Raw genomic sequence first — 19,294 nt, 5'->3', positions numbered from 1 at the left:
AACAATGCCACGTTGCAGTGTTCATGGAAGTAACCCGACTCGCAACGTTTTATCGCCAGCCAAGCCGCCAAGGCAAGCGACTTTTAGCAGTGTCATATGCAAATTTAGCTGTGCTAACGCATGCTACAGATTGGTGGACTGTTTTCACGCTCGCTCCTGGTTGGCATCAACAAATTAACAACAATATATTTGTATGTGAGGCCCCTTATTCATACAGAAACAAGAACAATTTTCAACAGGTCATGGCAATACAACTGATGTCCTAACTACGGAGAGAGGGTAGACTACTTCAATCCGGACAAAACCCTGGGAAATATTCTGCCCCGATCAAAAGGGTTAGCCACTACACTACAATGTCAGTCTATCAGGAGGTCGGCGGTTTCTTCGGGGATAAGCATGACCAGCAGTATGGTCAGACGCAGCGTGTTTAGGTGAAAATTGAAAGACTCATGTGCTCGGAGTGGGGCCTGGCGTGGACCTCTGAACAGGGTTAGGGGTGCTTGGGACACAGTCCTTTTCCGCCGATTGATCCTGAGTCTCCTCTGGTGAAGCAGGTGGTTCGTGATGGATCTCTGGCTCAGGAAGGACGGAGGTAGTGTGCGGTGAGTCTTTCCCCGGGCCCGAAGAGGTGAGTAATTGGTTAACATGTCTTCTCCAGATGAGGCGATCACCACATATGACACAGGCAACAACTGTCGCAGGTGTCCACTTAATACCACTGTCAATTTGTGGCAGTCACTGCATGACCTTGCTTTCTCTATAGCTGCATTCAAGCCTGGCCACCAGAAGAAACTGCATGCAATCTCTTTCATCCTAACCACGCCACAATGTCCAACATGTAGCTCAGCAAGCAATTTTTGTCTAAGAGGTGGTGGCCCGATGACGCGATAGCCTCACAACAAGCATCCATTCTGTACTGAAAGCTCATCTCGTCTCACCAGGTAAGGTTTGAAGGCGGGTGTCATCTCACCCCTCCTAACCCGAGAGATAATATCCATAATCTCTGACAACACAGGATCCGTGCGAGTGTGTTACTTCACGTGAGCTGAGGTGATTGGGGCTGTAGACACCTACTCAAAAGTAAAAATATTCCAACTCCGGCAGGCTCAGAGTGTGTGACAGGCGGGGGGAGCCTTGAGAGTCCATCAGCATTCTGATGCTGGTCTGACTTTCTATACTTGATTACATACTGGTGAGCAGACAGCAGCAGGGCTCATTGCTGCATATGACTGGCCGCCTGCGAGGGAATGCGCTTAAGAGACCCAAAGATAGAGGTCAAGGGTCGATGGTCTGTCAGTAGTGTGAATTTCCTGCCAAATAGATACTGATGAAATTTCTTGACTCCAAACATTATAGAAAGTGATTCACGCTCAATCTGAGCATAGTTGCTTTCAGCCATGCTCAGCGTCCTTGATACAAAGGCAATTCGTCTTTCTTCTCCAGACGGCATGACATGTAAAACAACACTACCTACCTCATAAGGCGAAGCATCACAAGCGAGCTGAATTGGTAGTTTGGGGTCAAAGTGGGCAAGTGCTTCAGAATTGACAAGGGCTGTCTTTGCATCTTTAAACGCTGATTCACATTCAGCCGTCCACTTCCATCGTGTTGCTTTGTTAAGCAGTACATGCAGTGGCTTTAAAATATTAGCAAGGTTGGGCACAAACCTAGCATAGTACGTCAACAATCCCAGGAAAGATCTCAACTGAGTCACATTTTTGGGTGACAGCCTCTACAATAGCCTTGACCTTTCAAGGTGCCTCGACCACTGCTATCAATCACATGTCCCAAGTATTCAACAGAAGGTTGGAAGAACTCACATTTGTCTCGTCTGACCTTCAATCCGTATTCTTCCAGTCGTAGCGTCGCCTCAAGATTTTCTAAATGGGACTGCTCATCTAGCCCTGTAATAAGCAGATCATCCAGGTAGCACTGAACACCTGTGAGGTGGTCCATCGCTCTTTGGAACAGGGCTGGGGCGGAAAAGATTTTCCAAACGGAAGCCTCTGGTACCGGTAAAGTCCTTTCTTTGTGAGTCACAATAGTCAACATTTCCTGTGACTCACGTTCCACATGCATTTTTAAGGTATCACGCACCACGTACCACGCGCGTAGTAGGAATTCTCAATATACAGAGAAAAAGCTCAAACGACTGATGAATGCTAATGCTTTTCGATTTACTTCCACATATTTGAAGTTTAAGGTTATGGTCAGTGTTGGGAACAAAGAACCGTCCGTCCGTCCGTCTTCTTCCGCTTATCCGGGGTCGGGTCGCGGGGGCAGCAGCTTTAGCAGGGAAGCCCAAACTTCCCTCTCCCCAGCCACTTCAGCCAGCTCATCCGACGGGACCCCAAGGCGTTCCCAGGACAGCTGAGAGACATAGTCTCTCCAGCGTGTCCTGGGTCGTCCCCGGGGCCTCCTGCCGGTAGGACATGCCCGGAACACCTCCCCAGGAAGGCGTCCAGGAGGCATCCGAACCAGATGCCCGAGCCACCTCAACTGGTTCCTCTCAACGTGGAGGAGCAGCGACTCGACGCTGAGTCCCTCTCGGATGACCGAGCTTCTCACCCTATCTCTAAGGGAGAGCCCGGCTACCCTGCGGAGGAAACTCATTTTGGCCGCTTGTATCCGGGATCTTGTTCTTTCGGTCACGACCCACAGCTCGTGACCATAGGTGAGGGTAGGAACGTAGATCGACCGGTAAATCGAGAGCTTTGCCTTTCGGCTCAGCTCCTTCTTCACCACAACGGACCGATACAGCGTCCGCATCACTGCAGACGCTGCACCGATCCGCCTGCCGATCTCCCGCTCTAACCTACCCACACTCGTGAACAAGACCCCAAGATACTTGAACTCCTCCACTTGGGGCAGGACCTCCTCCCCGACCCGGAGAGGGCACTCCACCCTTTTCCGACTGAGGACCATGGTCTCGGATTTGGAGGTGCTGATCCTCATCCCAACCGCTTCACACTCGGCTGCGAACCGCTCCAGTGAGAGCTGGAGGTCACGGCTTGAAGAAGCCAACAGCACCACATCATTTGCAAAAAGCAGAGATGCAATGCTGAGGCCACCAAACCAGACCCCCTCAACGCCTCAGCTACGCCTAGAAATTCTGTCCATAAAAGTTATGAACAGAATCGGTGACAAAGGGCAACCTTGGCGGAGTCCAACCCTCACCGGAAACAAATTTGACTTACTGCCGGCAATGTGGACCAGACTCTGACATCGGTCGTACAGGGACCGAATAGCCCGTATCAGGGGGCTCGGTAACCCATACTCCCGAAGCACCCCCCACAGAACTCCCCGAGGGACACGGTCAAACGCCTTCTCCAAGTCCACAAAGGACATGTGGACTGGTTGGGCGAATTCCCACGCACCCTCGAGGACCCTGCTGAGGGTGTAGAGCTGGTCCACTGTTCCACGGCCGGGACGAAAACCACACTGCTCCTCCTGGATCCGAGATTCGACCTCCCGACGGACCCTCCTCTCCAGCACCCCTGAATAGACCTTACCTGGGAGGCTGAGGAGTGTGATCCCTCTAAAGTTGGAACACACCCTCCGGTCCCCCTTCTTAAAAAGGGGAACCACCACCCCGGTCTGCCAATCCAGAGGCACCGTCCCCGATGTCCACGCGATGCTGCAGAGACGTGTCAACCACGACAGCCCCACAACATCCAGAGCCTTTAGGAACTCCGGGCGGATCTCATCCACCCCCGAGGCCCTGCCACCGAGAAGCTTTCCAACCACCTCGGCGACTTCGACCCCAGAGATAGGGGAGTCCACCTCAGAGTCCCCAGACCCTGCTTCCTCAAAGGAAGGCGTGTTGGTGGAATTGAGGAGGTCTTCGAAGTACTCTCCCCACCGGTTCACGACGTCCTGAGTCGAGGTCAACAGCACTCCGTCTCCACTATACACAGTGTTAACGGTGCACTGCTTTCCTCTCCTGAGACGCCGGGTGGTGGACCAGAATTTCCTCGAAGCCGTCCGGAAGTCGTTTTCCATGGACTCACCGAACTCCTCCCATGCCCGAGTTTTTGCCTCAGCGACCGCCAAAGCCGCATTCCGCTTGGCCAGCCGGTACCCGTCAGCAGCCTCCGGAGTCCCACAGGCCAAAAAGGCCCGATAGGACTCCTTCTTCAGCTTGACGGCATCCCTTACCGCTGGTGTCCACCAGTGGGTTCAAGGATTGCCGCCACGACAGGCACCAACCACCTTACGGCCACAGCTCCGATCGGCCGCCTCAACAATTGAAGCGCGGAACATGGTCCACTCGGACTCAATGTCCCCCGCCTCCCCCGGGACAATGGAGAAGCTCTGCCGGAGATGGGCGTTGAAACTCTTTCTGACAGGGGATTCTGCCAGACGTTCCCAGCAGACCCTCACAGTACGTTTGGGCCTGCCTGGTCGGACCGGCATCTTACCCCACCATCGGAGCCAACACACCACCAGGTGGTGATCAGTTGACAGCTCCGCCCCTCTCTTAACCCGAGTGTCCAACACATACGGCCGCAAGTCCGATGACACGACTACAAAGTCGATCATCGAACTACGGCCTAGGGTGTCCTGGTGCCAGGTGCACATATGGACACTCTTGTGCTTGAACATGGTGTTCGTTATGGACAGTCCGTGGCGAGCACAGAAGTCCAATAACAAAACACCACTCGGGTTTCGATCGGGGGGGCCATTCCTCCCAATCACGCCCCTCCAGGTCTCACTGTCATTACCCACGTAAGCGTTGAAGTCCCCCAGTAGAACGAGGGAGTCCCCAGGGGGTGCGCTCTCCAGCACACCCTCCAAGGACTCCAGAAAGGGTGGGTACTCTGAGCTGCTGTTCGGTGCATAAGCCCAAACAAAAGTCATGACCCGTCCCCCCACCCGAAGGCGGAGGGAGGCTACCCTCTCATTCACCGGGGTAAACCCCAACGTACAGGCGGCTAGCTGGGGGGCAATGAGTATGCCCAAGCCTGCTCTGCGCCTCTCACCGTGGGCAACTCCAGAGTGGAAGAGGGTCCAGCCCCTCTCGAGAGGATTGGTACCAGAACCCAAGCCGTGTGTGGAGGTGAGTCCGACTATATCTAGTCGGAACTTCTCAGCCTCGCACACCAGCTCGAGCTCCTTCCCTGTCAGAGAGGTGACATTCCATGTCCCCAGAGCTAGCTTCAGTAGCCGGGGGTCAGACCGCCAAGGCCCCCGCCTTTGGCTGCCACCCAACTCACTGCGCACCCGACCCCTTTGGCCCCTTCCACCGGTGGTGAGCCCATGGGAAGGGGGACCCACGTTGCCTTTTCGGGCTGTGCCCGGCCGGTCCCCATGGGTATAGGCCCGGCCACCAGACGCTCGCCTTCGAGCCCCACCTCCAGGCCTTGCTCCAGAGGGGGGGCCCCGGTGACCCGCGTCCGGGCAAGGGAAACGAAGATCCAAGGTTTGTGTTCGTCATTGGGGTCGTTTGAGCCATGCTTTGTCTGGTCCCTCACCTAGGACCTGTTTGCCTTGGGTGGCCCTACCAGGGGCATGAAGCCCCGGACAACATAGCTCCCAGGCTCATTGGGACACGCAAACCCCTCCACCACGATAAGGTGATGACTCACGGTGGGGGAACAAAGAACATTTTTCAAAAATTGCCACTTTTATGTGCTAAAAGTTATGAGATTGTGCACGTGGGTAGATAAACCTAGTATATTTTTCGATTATATTTATGTTCAGACATTTTATTCATTTAATAGTGATAAGCAACTCTGAAATGTGTATATTTTTACTAATAGTTTTTCTTCATTGGTTTGTCTTATTTCCTTAAACAGAAATGACATTCTGAAAATAACATTGACAAGTCCCAATTCTGAACAGAATGACTCCTTGCATGGGAAATAGTGTCGTTTTGAAGCATGTCTGAAACTTTAACTCAGTTCGGGCAAATGATCTTAATATTTTAAGAATGTCATTTCTGTTTGAAGAAATAACCTAAACCTACGTGACAAACATGTATAACTTGATGATCTAGAAAGGGACATGGATATTTTGAATTAAAATGTCCATCTATTTACTGTCCATCTATTTACTGTGCCTCACCCGGGTGTGCTGGAGCCTGGAGGCTATCCCAGCTGACTTAGGGCGAGAGGCTGAACGGTCACCAGCCAATTGCGTGGCAGATATAGACAAGCATTCACACCTATGGACAATTTAGAGTTTGTCAATTAACTGACCGTGCATGTTTTTGGAATGAAATCATGGAGGAACGCAAATATGAAGCCATAACCACTCAACTGTGAGGCGTTTGGGCTAACCAATTGTCACCTTGCTGCCACATTTTGAGCAGAATCATTCAAAAGAAGTCATTCATCCCTTGTAATCTTAAGTGACCCCAAAATGTTAGTCTGCCTCAGTCTATGGTACTTAACCTCATTGACTCCCAGCTATTTTTATTGAAGCAACCACCTTCGTTACCGGCTGTTTTACTGGGTTTTGACTGATTTTGCATTGCTTTAACTGTTCTCTTTAGTTCAGAGGCTGCATCAAAGCCTTCTGTATGCTCTAGCATTAAAAAACAAACAAAAAAATAATTTAAAACATTGGTAATATTTAATGGAACGTATTTATATGTTTTGGGAGCAAATGAGTTAAAAGTTAAAACTGAACTGTATGTAACAAATATACTGGATTAAAACAAGTTACAAAACCACTTTGGAATGATTGTTGTCTTGAGTAGTACTATGCAGGAGCATCATCAACACTCCATGATTAGAAAACTGAATATATTGGCACAATACAAAGGAATAAATACACAACATCAGTCTGTAAATGTAGGAAATGTATTTACACTGCAAAACAAAAACAAAAAAACACAGTTTACATACAATAACAACAATAACTTTGGACCGGTTTGGATTGTTGCAGTTATGTCACTACTCCCTTTTCCATTTAGCCTTCTTAATCAACGTTTGACGACCATAATATTTGATTAAATGATCCGGTTTTGCACTGATGCACGATGTCATTCTCAGGTATCTGAATATTTCTGCTCTGCACTTTATTAATGACAAGACCTCAAGTTGCGCTTAGTCTTTGTTGTACTATGTCCTATACTGTGTCAAATGTTTACACTGGGTTATTTTATGGGTATTTATTTTATGGGATTTTGCACTTAACCAACTCTGCTTTATGGATGCTCCAAACGAAGTTTTGTTGTTCCATTGTGACAATGACAAATATTCAGAATCTGAACTCATTGTAATAATTATATCCTGCTTGAAAATTAACCTGTGATTCTGTGCTGAGGGAGCCCACGTACCACACTTTTAATAAATCACTGGCCAAGTACAAAGTTGTGGATTGTATTTAAGCTTAAATGTCACTCCACTTGATACAAAGCATTAACCTTGCCTGCAAGATTAATTCTCGCGGTATTTGTAAGTTCACAAACTCCGGAGAATATATGTTGTACAGCTCCCGCTGATACGTTTGCAGTCGATCTTTTCTCGGGGGGAAACAAACAAACCTAAAAGACGAATGGATGCTGCAATTAATTGTTTTCGCAGAATTACTAATCGTTTCCTTGTTGAATTTGAACAGCGAGAGGAGTTTAAAGATGTTCGTGCTCCCTCTCTCCCTCAGACGAGATGGAAGACGAGATTTTCATCCGTTGCCTTCATTGGTCAAAACATGATGTGCAAAGATGCCGCATCGTCCAATCAACTCGAAGTATTGTACAGCAAGCCCCGTCTTTCCCGAATGGGTCTGCCTAGTAAACCAGATTGATAGTGTGAAGAACTCCCACGAGTAAATCACAATTATCAATCTGGCTAGCGAGGTTAACAAAGCATAACATTTTGTGTTAATTATCCCATTTTTATCTCCTCAGACGAGAGTACAGCCTTTGGCTGAGAGCATACAGGTCCACCATGTGGCTATCCTGATAGTTTTCCTGGTGATTATCCTGGTAGCCGTCTTGATCCTGGTGCCACTGTTGAGTATAAACAGACGCAGTGAGACTGAGACAGCTGAAAACTCCGACACCGACAAGGTAAGCACTGTGGCATTACTAGAAGTGGTGGGAAGAAACCATAAGTATCAACCAAGTGGTCTCCATTCAACTTTTGTAAATGACCAGAATGACAATGATGTGACTCTTTAACTCTTATTTGATTAAACTCAGCAACACAGTTCCTTATACAAGATTTCTACCTACATGTATGACCTAATTCTACATCAAACTATTATTCATATCAATATACAGTATATTTAAACTCAACTCGATATTTATTAGCTGCTAAACACATTGTAAACAATTACTTACGTAAATAGATTTTTTTATGCAAAACTTTTTTTTCGATTCAAATGATTTGATTGACAATGATTCAATCTATAGATGTCTACTCCAGTCTGTTTTGCAAGACAGAATAACATAAAGTCTTTAAGTTTTCAATTTTATTTTTTTTTTACATTTAACTCATTCACTCCTGAAGCAACCCCCTTCGCTCCCGACTGTTTTACGGGATTTTGACAGATTTTGCAAGGCCCACAGAATATTGTGTTCTATTGCTATAAAAACATCAAACTTACTCTTGGTATATTTGTATCCATTTCCGTTTTGCAGCAAGTTTCATCACTGTTGAAAACGCAGGCAAAAAGAGCTTGTTGCAACATGGCCCTGGCTGATCTCTTATACTCTGCTGCCACTTGCTGGCCGTTTTTTGCAATAACTACCATTGTTTTAAGTCACCTCTTCATGTCAGAAGCCGCATCAAAGTCTTCTGTTTGCTCTTGCATACCCCCCCCCCCCCATTAAAACGTATAAATACGTTATTGGGAGTGAAGGAGAAAATATTTAACGTATTTACAGTGTTCCCTCGTTTTCCACTGGGGTTAGGTTCCAAAAAATACCCGCTATAAATGAAACCCGCAAAGTAGTTAGCTTTATGCTTTATATTTATTATAAATGTTAATGTTAAGGCTCTAAAACCCCTTACCACACAGTTTATACACTTCTCATCAAGGCATTTACATTTTCTCTCATTTCTCTTGTTTAAATATTCTCAATGTTCAAATCTTCATATATTCTTCTTAATTTTATAAAATAGGTACAATACTGTAAAAAAACTGCACTAAAAACTCTGACTCAATGTCCCCCAGCGGTACCTTACCAGCAGTAAGGGATGCCGTCAAGCTGAAGAAGGAGTCTATTTGGCCTATTTGGCCTGTGGGGCTCCGGAGGCAGTTGACAGGTATTGGCTGGCCAAGCGGAACGCAGCTTCGGCGGTCGCTGAGGCATGGGAGGAGTTTGGTGAGGCCATGGAAAACCACTTCCGGATGGCTTCGAGGAAATTCTGGTCCACCATCCGGCATCTCAGGAGAAGAAAGCAGTGCACTATCAACACTGTGTATAGTGGAGATGGGGTGCTGTTGACCTAGACTCGGTACGTTGTGAGTCGGTGGGGAAAATACTTCGAAGACCTCCTCAATTTCACCGACAAGTCCGAGGACTCTGAGGTGGGCTCTCCTATCTCTGGGGACGAAGTCACTGAGGTGGTTGAAAAGCTCCTCAGTGGCAGCAGGTGAATGAGATCCGCCTGGGGTTCCTAATGGCTATGGATGTTGTGGAGCTGTCGTGGTTGACACGCCTCTACAACATTGCATGGACATCGGGGACAGTGCCTCTGGATTGGCAGACTGGGGTGGTGGTCCCCCTTTTTAAGAAGCATATAGCATAAGCCTTCAATGCCACTACTGCGCCTAGAAATTCTGTCCATAAAAGTTATGAACAGAATCTGTGATAAAGAGCAGTCCTGGCGGAGTCCAACCCTCATTGGAAACAAATCCGACTGCCGGCAATGCGGACCAAACTCTTGACACCGGTCGTACAGGGACCGAACAACCCCACAGCATCCAGAGCCTTTAAGAACTCCGGGCGGATTTTCCATGGCCTCACTAAACTGCCATGTTTTTGCCTCGGCGACCGCCAAAGCCGCATTAAACTTGGCCAGCCGGTACCTGTCGGCTGCCTCCAGAGTCCCACAGGCCAAAAAGGCGCAATAGGACTTCTTCTTCAGCTTGACAGCATCCCTTACCACTGGTGTCCACCAGCGTGTTTGAGGATTGCCGCCACGACAGGCACCGACCACCTTACGGCCACACCTCCGATCGGCCGCCTCAACAATGGCGGCGCGGAACATGGCCCACTCGGACTCAATATCCCTCGCCTCCCCCTAAACAAGGGAGAAATTCTGCCAGAGGTGGGCATTGAAACTCTTTCCGCCAGAAGTTCCAGCAAATCCTCACAATACGTTTGGGTCTGCCAGGTCTGATGGGCCTCTTCCCCCATCATCGTAGCCAACACACCACCGGTGTGCAATAACAAAACACTCGGGTTCTGATCGGGCGGGCCGTTTCTCCCAATCACGCCCCTCCAGGTCTCATGCCCACGTGAGCGTTGAAGTCCACCAGCAGAACGAGGGAGTCCCCAGAGGAAGCGCCTTCCAGCACACCCTCCAAGGACTCCAAAAAGGGTGGGTACTCTGAACTACTATTTGGTGCATATGCACAAACAACAGTCAGGAACCGTCCCCCCCACCCGAAGGCGGAGGGAGGCTACCCTCTCGTCTACCAGGGTGAACCCCAATGTACTAACACCAAGCCGGGGGGCAATCAGCATGCCCACACCTGCTCTGAGCCTTTCACCGTGGGCAAATCCAGAGTGGAAGAGAGTCCAGTTCCTGTCGAGAGGATTGGTACCAGAGCCCACTATATCTAGTCGGAATTTTTCTGCCTCACACACCAGCTCGGGCTACTTCCCCGCCAGAAAGGTGACATTCCATGTCCCAAGAGCTAGCTTCTTTAGCCGGGGATCGGACCGCCAAAGTTCCCGCCTTTGGCAGCCACCCAGCTCGCTACGCACCCAACCTCTTTGGCTCCTCCGACAGGTGGTGAGCCCATAGGAAGGGGGACCCACGTTGCCTTTTCGGGCTATGCCCGGCCGGGCCCCATGGGTGAAGGCCCTGCCACCAGACGCTCGCCTTCGAGTCCCACCTCCAGGCCTGGCTCCAGAGGGGGGCCCAGTGGCCTGCGTCTGGGCAAGGGAAACCACGATCCATCATTTGTAGTCATCATAAGAGGTCAGTGATATTTTGTCCTTCACACCCAAAAACTTATTTACTCGTGTTTTTTTTTTTAATTTAAGCTTTGATGCAGCTTCTAACATGAAGAGGTGGCTTAAACCAATTAGCCTGGAATCAACCACCCTATCAGTCGCATTTCTGAGGCAGGGCAAACCTGAGCTAACAGACAGTGGAATGAACCAATGAGCGAAGTGCAGACGTGACGTCACAAAAGCAACTCGTTTAAGTTGTTTTTTTTGGGGGGGATTTTCCGGAGACGGAGTAAAAATCTAACATGGCTTCTAGCCAAAGAGAGACAGTAGTGAATGACTTATGTTGTTGTTGCGGGAAAAACTTGAAGAGTGACGCTCATGAAGACGACGTTACGCAAATAGACAAATTTGATTGGCCAGCCTGTTTTCGGACGGTGCCAAATTGCTGTCTATGGACGCCTGTCCAGACCCACTTTCTTGAAAATGAAAAAGGTTGTGGTTGGCCAGGCTACAAACCAATGGTAGTTCTTTAATAAAATGAACAGCAGGTGGCATCAGAGTATAAGAAATCAGCCAGGGCCATGTTGCAACAAGCTCTTTTCCCCAGTAATGTGAATATTGATGAAACTTAGCTATATTCTAATGCTAATTGCTGCAAAATGGAAACAGATACAAATATACTTTTTTTCCTGGTGAAAGAAGAGACTTTAATCTTTCATTTAATAGGTTCCATGTTTTTATAGCAATAGGACAAAATATTGTGTGGACCTTGCAAAATGAGTCAAAATCTGATCTTGCCGGAATGGCGAGCTCACAGCAGCTTCGACCTAACAACACTTTAACGCACTCAAATGCTGCAGCGATTCACTTCTGTGTGAGCTCTTCATAGCATTCCCACACAATTTTCTTCACATACTGCATTGTCAAGTTGCAGAGTGGTTCAACCAGGGAGCTAGTTGGAGGTCTCGGTGTAAGCACAACTATCAACATCAAAGGGCGAGTCCATAGGAATCCAAAACGGTACTAAAACCACACACCCCGCCCTAAGGCTGCGGCCATAACAACACGTTTGCACTTTTGTGTTGCAGTTTTGAGGTTCAGCTGTTGCAGCGCGACAGCGTCAACATGGCGCTGCAAATGGCCGGTCACTTCAACTGGAAAAGTGAAATCAACGTGTTTAAGTTGAACTCCTTCCTGTCTATTGTCAGGGGCGGAGAGCGCAAGATGGTTGACTTCCCCCTTTGCACCTGGGAAGGAATTTCAGGTTACACAAGTCACTGTCATTATCCCCATTACAATAAATGTTTATTAGGCATTGCTATGGCGAATTTTGCATCGACCAACTGGGCTGCATTTTAAGGAGGACCCATTTCCCCAGAGGTGTCTTCTGCAGCGCTTCATTATAACATCACATTATGTGTTCAATGTTGCCAACTCTGCATATTTTGCAACGGCAGGCTGATCATCCTGGAAGGCGGATTCTGCCAATTTGCGGTCCCTTTTCAAGGTTTTTCCCTTGTGCTGTCCTCACTAGATGTGTGACTGTTCTATCCAGTTAGACAGAAAGTTGCAGACGATATGTTGCTTGTATCTTTTATCTTTTAAATAAAACTGAAACAAAAATACAATACAGCACAGTACAGCGCTGAGAATGTCTAACATTGTTTTTTAACTAAATTAGCATACACCAATCACAAAATGTAAAAAAAAACAAAAAAAAAAAAAAACACACACACCAATAAGTGCACTTTCATGTTTAGAACATGCGGTCTGAATTAAAGTCAATAACACAACCAAGGTACGCTAACAGTGTTTCACACAGCATGTTAATACTTGGGTGGGCCACCCAAGTAATCTGTGGGAAACACTAACATAGGCTATGTTCACACTGCAGGTCAATTCAGATTTTTTCACAAGTATATGATTTTTTTAATTCAGTGTGAACGGTACAATTCCGATTTTTTTACACCCGACCTGAGCCTCTTTCGTATGTGGATATAAATTAGATATGTATGCACTGCGTCTGCACTGTGAACGCGCATCCGATTCATACGTCATCAAAAGCCTGATATGTGCTTGCGCGGGCAGGAAAGAGTGCTTGGAAGAGAGACTACTGACACGTCTGTGAATATATACAAAGCTGTTTTGAGTAACTTAAATTTTTATTTGTCTTTAATTTAATCACACTTGAAACATGAAGCATAAAGTTGACATGGGTGGCGATAGCAGATATTCAGCCCTGCAGACAGTTCATCACGAACGGCGATGATGCGACGTCATCTTCGGTAGACTTATCAATGAAATGAGGAGGTCGAGGAGTGTCCCCTCATTTCCCCCAAATATTTCTATTACCTCTTCCAACCTCGCTATTCTGGCAGCATGAGATGAAAAAATAAGTCCAATGGATTTCTGTTGCGGTTTGTAAACAGCACGCTTTAAAATGACGCACGAGGAAGCAGAGGACAGCAGCCAACCAGGAGCGAGTGTGAAAACAGTCCACCAACCAGCAGCGCGGGCGTTCGCACAGCTGAATTTGCATTATGTAAGCAGACAAGACACATAAATCGATCTCCTAACACGTCTGCGAAACGAGTCCACCAGTCCACCAATCTGTAGCGCACGTTGGCACAGCTAAATTTGTATATGTTATATTGTATAGCCTCGGCGGCTTGGCTGGCGATAAACCGTTGCGAGTCAGGTTACTTCCGTGAACACTGCAACATGGCATTGTTTTGGGTGTACGTCACTCGATGTGTGCTCTTTGCACATGCGAGTCGCATCATGGGTGCGTTGCGGTCAAATTAGATGTCGCATTTGTTTTTGTAATGTGAACAGTACATAAAAAGATCAGATTTAACAAAAAATCCGAATTGGCCATCACGGCCTGCAGTGTGAACGTAGCCTTAGTTAAAAGTCTGCTGGCATTAGAGGCTAACAAATGCTAACATCATGAATGACTCGTTCTTAACACGTTTTTACCAACATTTGAATTCCCCAAAACATTCAACTTATTAGCTCTTTATAGCTTACAGAAAATTATACAGTGAACAAAATGGTCATTTACAGCCTTACATAGGCCAACGCTCGATCAAGTGTGTTGCTCTTCACTGATGTCAAAAGCGAGTCAGACGTAATACAGATTTCACCACTAGGGGGTGCTGAAAGTAAAAATAAATCTCTGCACATACAACTTAACAACTAACATTACAGGGGTTGTCAATATTTGTAAACTGTGTGCCTGTGAAGCACTGAGTCTCGTATGTTCTACGACTAAATTCGACTTGACTTTGAAAGTGGTGGTAGGCACTGAGAACTGGTGGTTAGCACGTCGGCCTCACGGGTTCGAATGTTGGCCACAACCTTCCTGTGTGGAGTTAGCATGTTCTCCCCATATTTGCATTTGTCCAGGGTGTATCTACAGACAATGCATATTTCCAGGTTGAAGATTTTGAGCCGCCATCTTTTTCACTTTCACAGCTTCTGTCTTCTGTTTGTTTAGATGGTCATCTGGTGTGGCATTACTTTCCATGTGTCCGTGGACAACATCTACCAAATTAACTACAATTACAGTGTTGGCCTAGTAACGATCGGCCTAGAAACGTTGACCCAATTGAGAGTGAGAGGTGACATGACGCTGTTAGAAGTCAACAATCTGCTGTGACATCCAAGTCGACTTCGGAAAACGCCACTTCCTGTCTTGATCTCATCATACATATATCATACTATTCATCAATTAAGCATTATATACTTATGTACAATGGAGTTATATATTTCACATTGCAGCTAGAGAATGTATAGAATGAACAGGAACGAAGCACCAGAATTTTTTTTAAAGTTGATCTTTTTAACAAATTTTCCTAAATTTCTCCATTCTCGTCCAATAAAGAGCATAACAAAATGTTTGCTTGTTTTCAACCTGTAAAGAGACCAATTTTGCACAAGGTGAATATGACTATTTTGAATAGTGACTAATAGTATTCACGATTATTTGACTAATTGAATAAATATGCAGCATATCGTAGATAGAACACGCCCAGAAGTCATACGGCCAAAGTGTTGTCGCGTTTCATTAGCATTTGTGTTATTTTTTGGAATAATACATTAACAGTTGCACCCCGCAATTTAGGGCTGGCCTGCAAATAGCAAAAATCGGAAATTGAATACAGTATACCATGACTTTACCGATTCAGCCCACTTAGTAATATTTATAATATATAATAATGTAACCGAGGCCACGGCAGTGGGGATCGATCTGGCAACAATAAACAAGCAAAGGTAGTGAAAACAATAATTTACTAATTTTCATTACAAAATAGACACTTTATTAGGGAATCATAAGATTAGAAAAAAGACTCTAGCTGAGGTAGATGTGGACTCGTAACCAAAGAAAACACCGCAAACTCTGGATTAATACAAAAGCAAATCAAACCAAAATGTTAGTAATTCAATTCGAACAGCAAAACGAGGGGAAAGTACCACAAACTAGACCAGCAAAAGCATGCATTAAAGTGCTTCAAAGTGCCTTAGCTAAAATAGACAAGGTCCTATCATATACTTTATTTTGAAACTGCGATCATGCTTAAAAAAAGCTTTTAAGAAGTACAAAAAGGAGACCTTGGCTTTGTGGACCAACAAAAACAAGAGCTTGGCTTTGTGGACCGACAATGACAAGAACTTGGCTAAATAAACAGCAGCGGCAGACCACAACAAAAAATAGCCAAATTAGCCAAAGCTTTTAACCATGGAATGTTTAATTTATGTGTCTTAAATGTGGAATTAAACATACGCAATCAGACGCAGACGCTAGGGTTGCTCTGATCCGATACGTGGATAGGGTATCGGCCCAGAAATTAGGGGAAAAAATGGATCTGGTATCTGTCAAAATGGTCCCGATCCATACCCCGATTATCTCCAGGGCGCGCGCACGTTCACGTCTTCAATGACGAGGTGAAACACGGAATGGTGAAGTAAATTATTTCCCCTTCGCTATGTTGGCACAGCCAATGTCTGTCAAAATTGCACTGGGGGAACATGGGAAGCCATTTGGCAGGAAGGCGGGTCTCACCACCAGCCAAGCGGGACCTCTGCTCTTTCTCTCGCGAAGGTCCACCATCGCCCGGCTCCGTGGAAGGACGGCCGTGTGAAAGGACGCCAGTGTGGAAAGCGGCAACAGAGTTTTCCGAGGCGGGCGAGAAATAATGTAACTATGCCTGTTGTGAAGGCATTTTGTACATACATTTTTGAAAAATGAATCTCATAGTTATGTTGGTAACAACCAAATAAATGCTATAGAGCAAACTTGTCATTACAGTTGAGGTTCCTTTTAAAAACGAATTTTTCCACTTAAACTGTAAACTGAAGATGACATCACCTGTGCTGAGGAAGTAGGTAACAACCAATCATTGCTTAGTTTTCTGCCAAAACCCAGAAAACAGCCGTGATTGGCCGTTATCTATGATGTCATTTTCAGTCGACAGCAAGTAGAAAAATTAGCTTATACAGTTTATCAGCAAAAAAGTTGATTCAGTGTTGAGTTAGTCTTTGAAGGTATAGTGTAAGAAAAATGACGTTATCAAATTCATTTTGGACAAAATATTAACTTTTTACCGCTTTTCACCTTTAACAAACATGGCCATTTTTGGGGTCTACTTGAGTGACTAATTTGGAGGTACAGGGTTTTGGCCTGACATCAACTACATGCATAAGCACACTATTGTCCAAATTATTATTTTTTTATTATTTTAATTTTTTTGACTTCGGCCTTCTTGGGTGGAGTTTGCATGTTCTTCCTGTGCTTGTGTGGGTTTTCTCCGGGTACTCCGGCTTCCTCCCACATTCCAAAGACCTGCATAGCAGTTTAATTGAACACTCCAGATTGTCCGTAGATGTGATTGTGAGTGGGGATGGTTTTACGTCTCTGTGTGCCCTGCGATTGGCTGGCAACCAGTTCCGGGTGTACATCGCCTACTGCCCGAAGCCAGCTGGGACAGGCTCCAGCGCCCCCCGCGACCCTTGTGAGGACAAGCGGTTAAGAAAATGGATGGATATAACCAGGTGGTTAGATGGTGTTACTTTTTCCATTTGTCCCTAAATGCATCAGCCCCGTACCCGCCCCACTCTGCCGGCCGGCTAATTAAGTTAACGTGAATAGGATGCATATGTTTGAATGATATTAACCCATGGGAAAGTTACTATTGAGAAATTTAATATAAACTAACAAAATTAATTTACAAAATAAATCTCTCAGATTAACCTTCCCTTCATAATTTAAACTGTATACATTAATATAAAACAATATGTAATAAGCAGAACATTCATCCTGTAATTTATGTTCATCTTAATGTCACATTATGTGGAGATTATGTTTTCTATTTATATTTAAACTTCATCATACAGTGTTCTGATCAGTCAACTTAAGAGCAGTTAGCTGAGTTATAGCTTAAACCATGCTTACAGTGTGATAGACATGGGCTCTGCAACAATTACCTCTAAATTAGAAAAAACTTTTTTTTTTTTTTTTTTTTACTGTATATAAAGTGTTGTATATCAACTGCATGTACAGTAAAAATTACACATACCTGTTTTAACTTGTAATTAATGTAAGGCAAGGTATCCATAATCAGGCTTGGGAGTAACGGAATACATGTACCGGCGTTATGTAATCAGATTACCAAAACAATTTAACTATTCCGTTACAGTTACAGGAAGAAATGGGGATTACTTTGCGGGATTACAATTGAGTGTGTGTGTGTGTGTGTGAGAGAGAGAGTACACGAGTGAACGTATGTTAGCGCGAGTGGCACCGTTGCACACGCGGGCAGTTTGAAAAAGCTTCACGGACTGACGGCCGGGAGGAGGAAACGCCGACTGGTATTCACTGGATATTACTCGTCTTGTTGAAGGAGCGAAAGTTTGAGCTGAGAGTCCAATAGCATGCTACGTGATGCAGCTTTTTGCTTGCCTGCTAGCCTACAACCATAATGTGAGTTACACCTTTCAAACAATCTTCCTCCCACCAATTCACTATTTAAACAACATATACGCGACTAAACTTGTGACTGGGATAGAAGTTCATTTTGCAGTTGATGTCACGCATCGTCATCCTCATTGGTTGACTATCTGTCTGTCTGAACTGCGAGGTGTGGTTGCTTTCAATGACAGTTCGAAAACAGAATATGGCCATCAATCAATCAATCTATAGCCTACATGCTTTTTAATTACACAAAGATTTTTGCTATTTGTAGGCTGCCCGTGTCCCTATCAGGCCCGCAAATAGCAGGGGCACATTGTATAGAATATATATTGCGGTGATATTTATTTTTGTTGTCTTCATGAGTATACTCAGTATTTGAGTAATCCAGAAGTAATCAAGTTACATTACTTTATTATGGTACTTGGTTTACACTACTAACTAGATTTTTTTAGCAGGTAACTTGTAATTGTAACATTTTAAAAGTAACCCTCCCAAACCTGTCTATATTTTATCAATGTAATATCCATTTTAACATAGCCTACTGTTTATAACGCCCCAAAAATATTACAGGTTTTCCATACAATGCTGACATTCATTGCACATTTCCATATTAACTCTTTCACTGCCACTGACGTTTAAAGACGTCAAGTAAAAACCTACGGAGGGCTGCCAATGACGTCAAAAAACGTCATCCAATTTTTAATTTTTTTGAAACAGGTGGGGGGAAGCCTTCCGCATCTGTGGTGAAAGTTTCAATTAGGTCTGTTGTGCCTAAGGACTATTTTTGGCCCCTAGAGGGCAGCGATGACTGTCTTTTGACAAGATCGGGTGGGCGTCAGTAGAGGCGGAGCTAGAGCGTCGAGCAGGAGATCAGAATGGAAAAAAAAGGAAAAATGGCGACCGATTGCGAGGAGCTCACGCCCGAGCCGTTTTTTTCAAAGACCAAAAGCATCGACCAACGCTAAAAGAGCACATTGATGACAACGATGATCATCATCGATGATGATGATGAGGGTGATGACTCCGTGGATGGAAAGCATTGACGCGGCAGTAGGAGACGTGGGGGGGGGGGAGCTAGATGGCTGAGGAGGAAGTGGTGCCCGTTTGCAAAGCAGCTCTACACTTACAAGACGAAAGGCATCGACCAACGCTAAAAGAGCACATTGATGACGACGATGATCATCAATGATGATGAATCCGAGCTTGACAGCGAAATTGGAACCGCTGACGCGGCAGCTATG

At 45.8% G+C, this 19,294-nt stretch overlaps 1 long non-coding RNA gene across 2 annotated transcripts; it reads left to right on the top strand.

Moving 5' to 3' along the window:
- Window positions 1–1,486: 1,486 nt before the first annotated feature.
- LOC144049851 (uncharacterized) lies at window positions 1,487–12,720 on the top strand. Of its 2 annotated transcripts, XR_013293728.1 has the most exons (4): window positions 1,487–2,031; window positions 7,856–8,017; window positions 12,009–12,100; window positions 12,169–12,720. It is a non-coding gene; the product is annotated as an uncharacterized LOC144049851 (long non-coding RNA). The 2 variants fall into 2 exon arrangements; XR_013293723.1 differs by lacking the exon at window positions 1,487–2,031 and having other exon boundaries at window positions 3,977–8,017.
- Window positions 12,721–19,294: the final 6,574 nt, after the last annotated feature.

The sequence above is a fragment of the Vanacampus margaritifer genome, chromosome 1 (genome assembly GCF_051991255.1).
Source record: "Vanacampus margaritifer isolate UIUO_Vmar chromosome 1, RoL_Vmar_1.0, whole genome shotgun sequence".
In the NCBI taxonomy this organism is placed as follows: domain Eukaryota; kingdom Metazoa; phylum Chordata; class Actinopteri; order Syngnathiformes; family Syngnathidae; genus Vanacampus; species Vanacampus margaritifer.
This window is presented reverse-complemented; position numbering and strand designations above follow the sequence as displayed.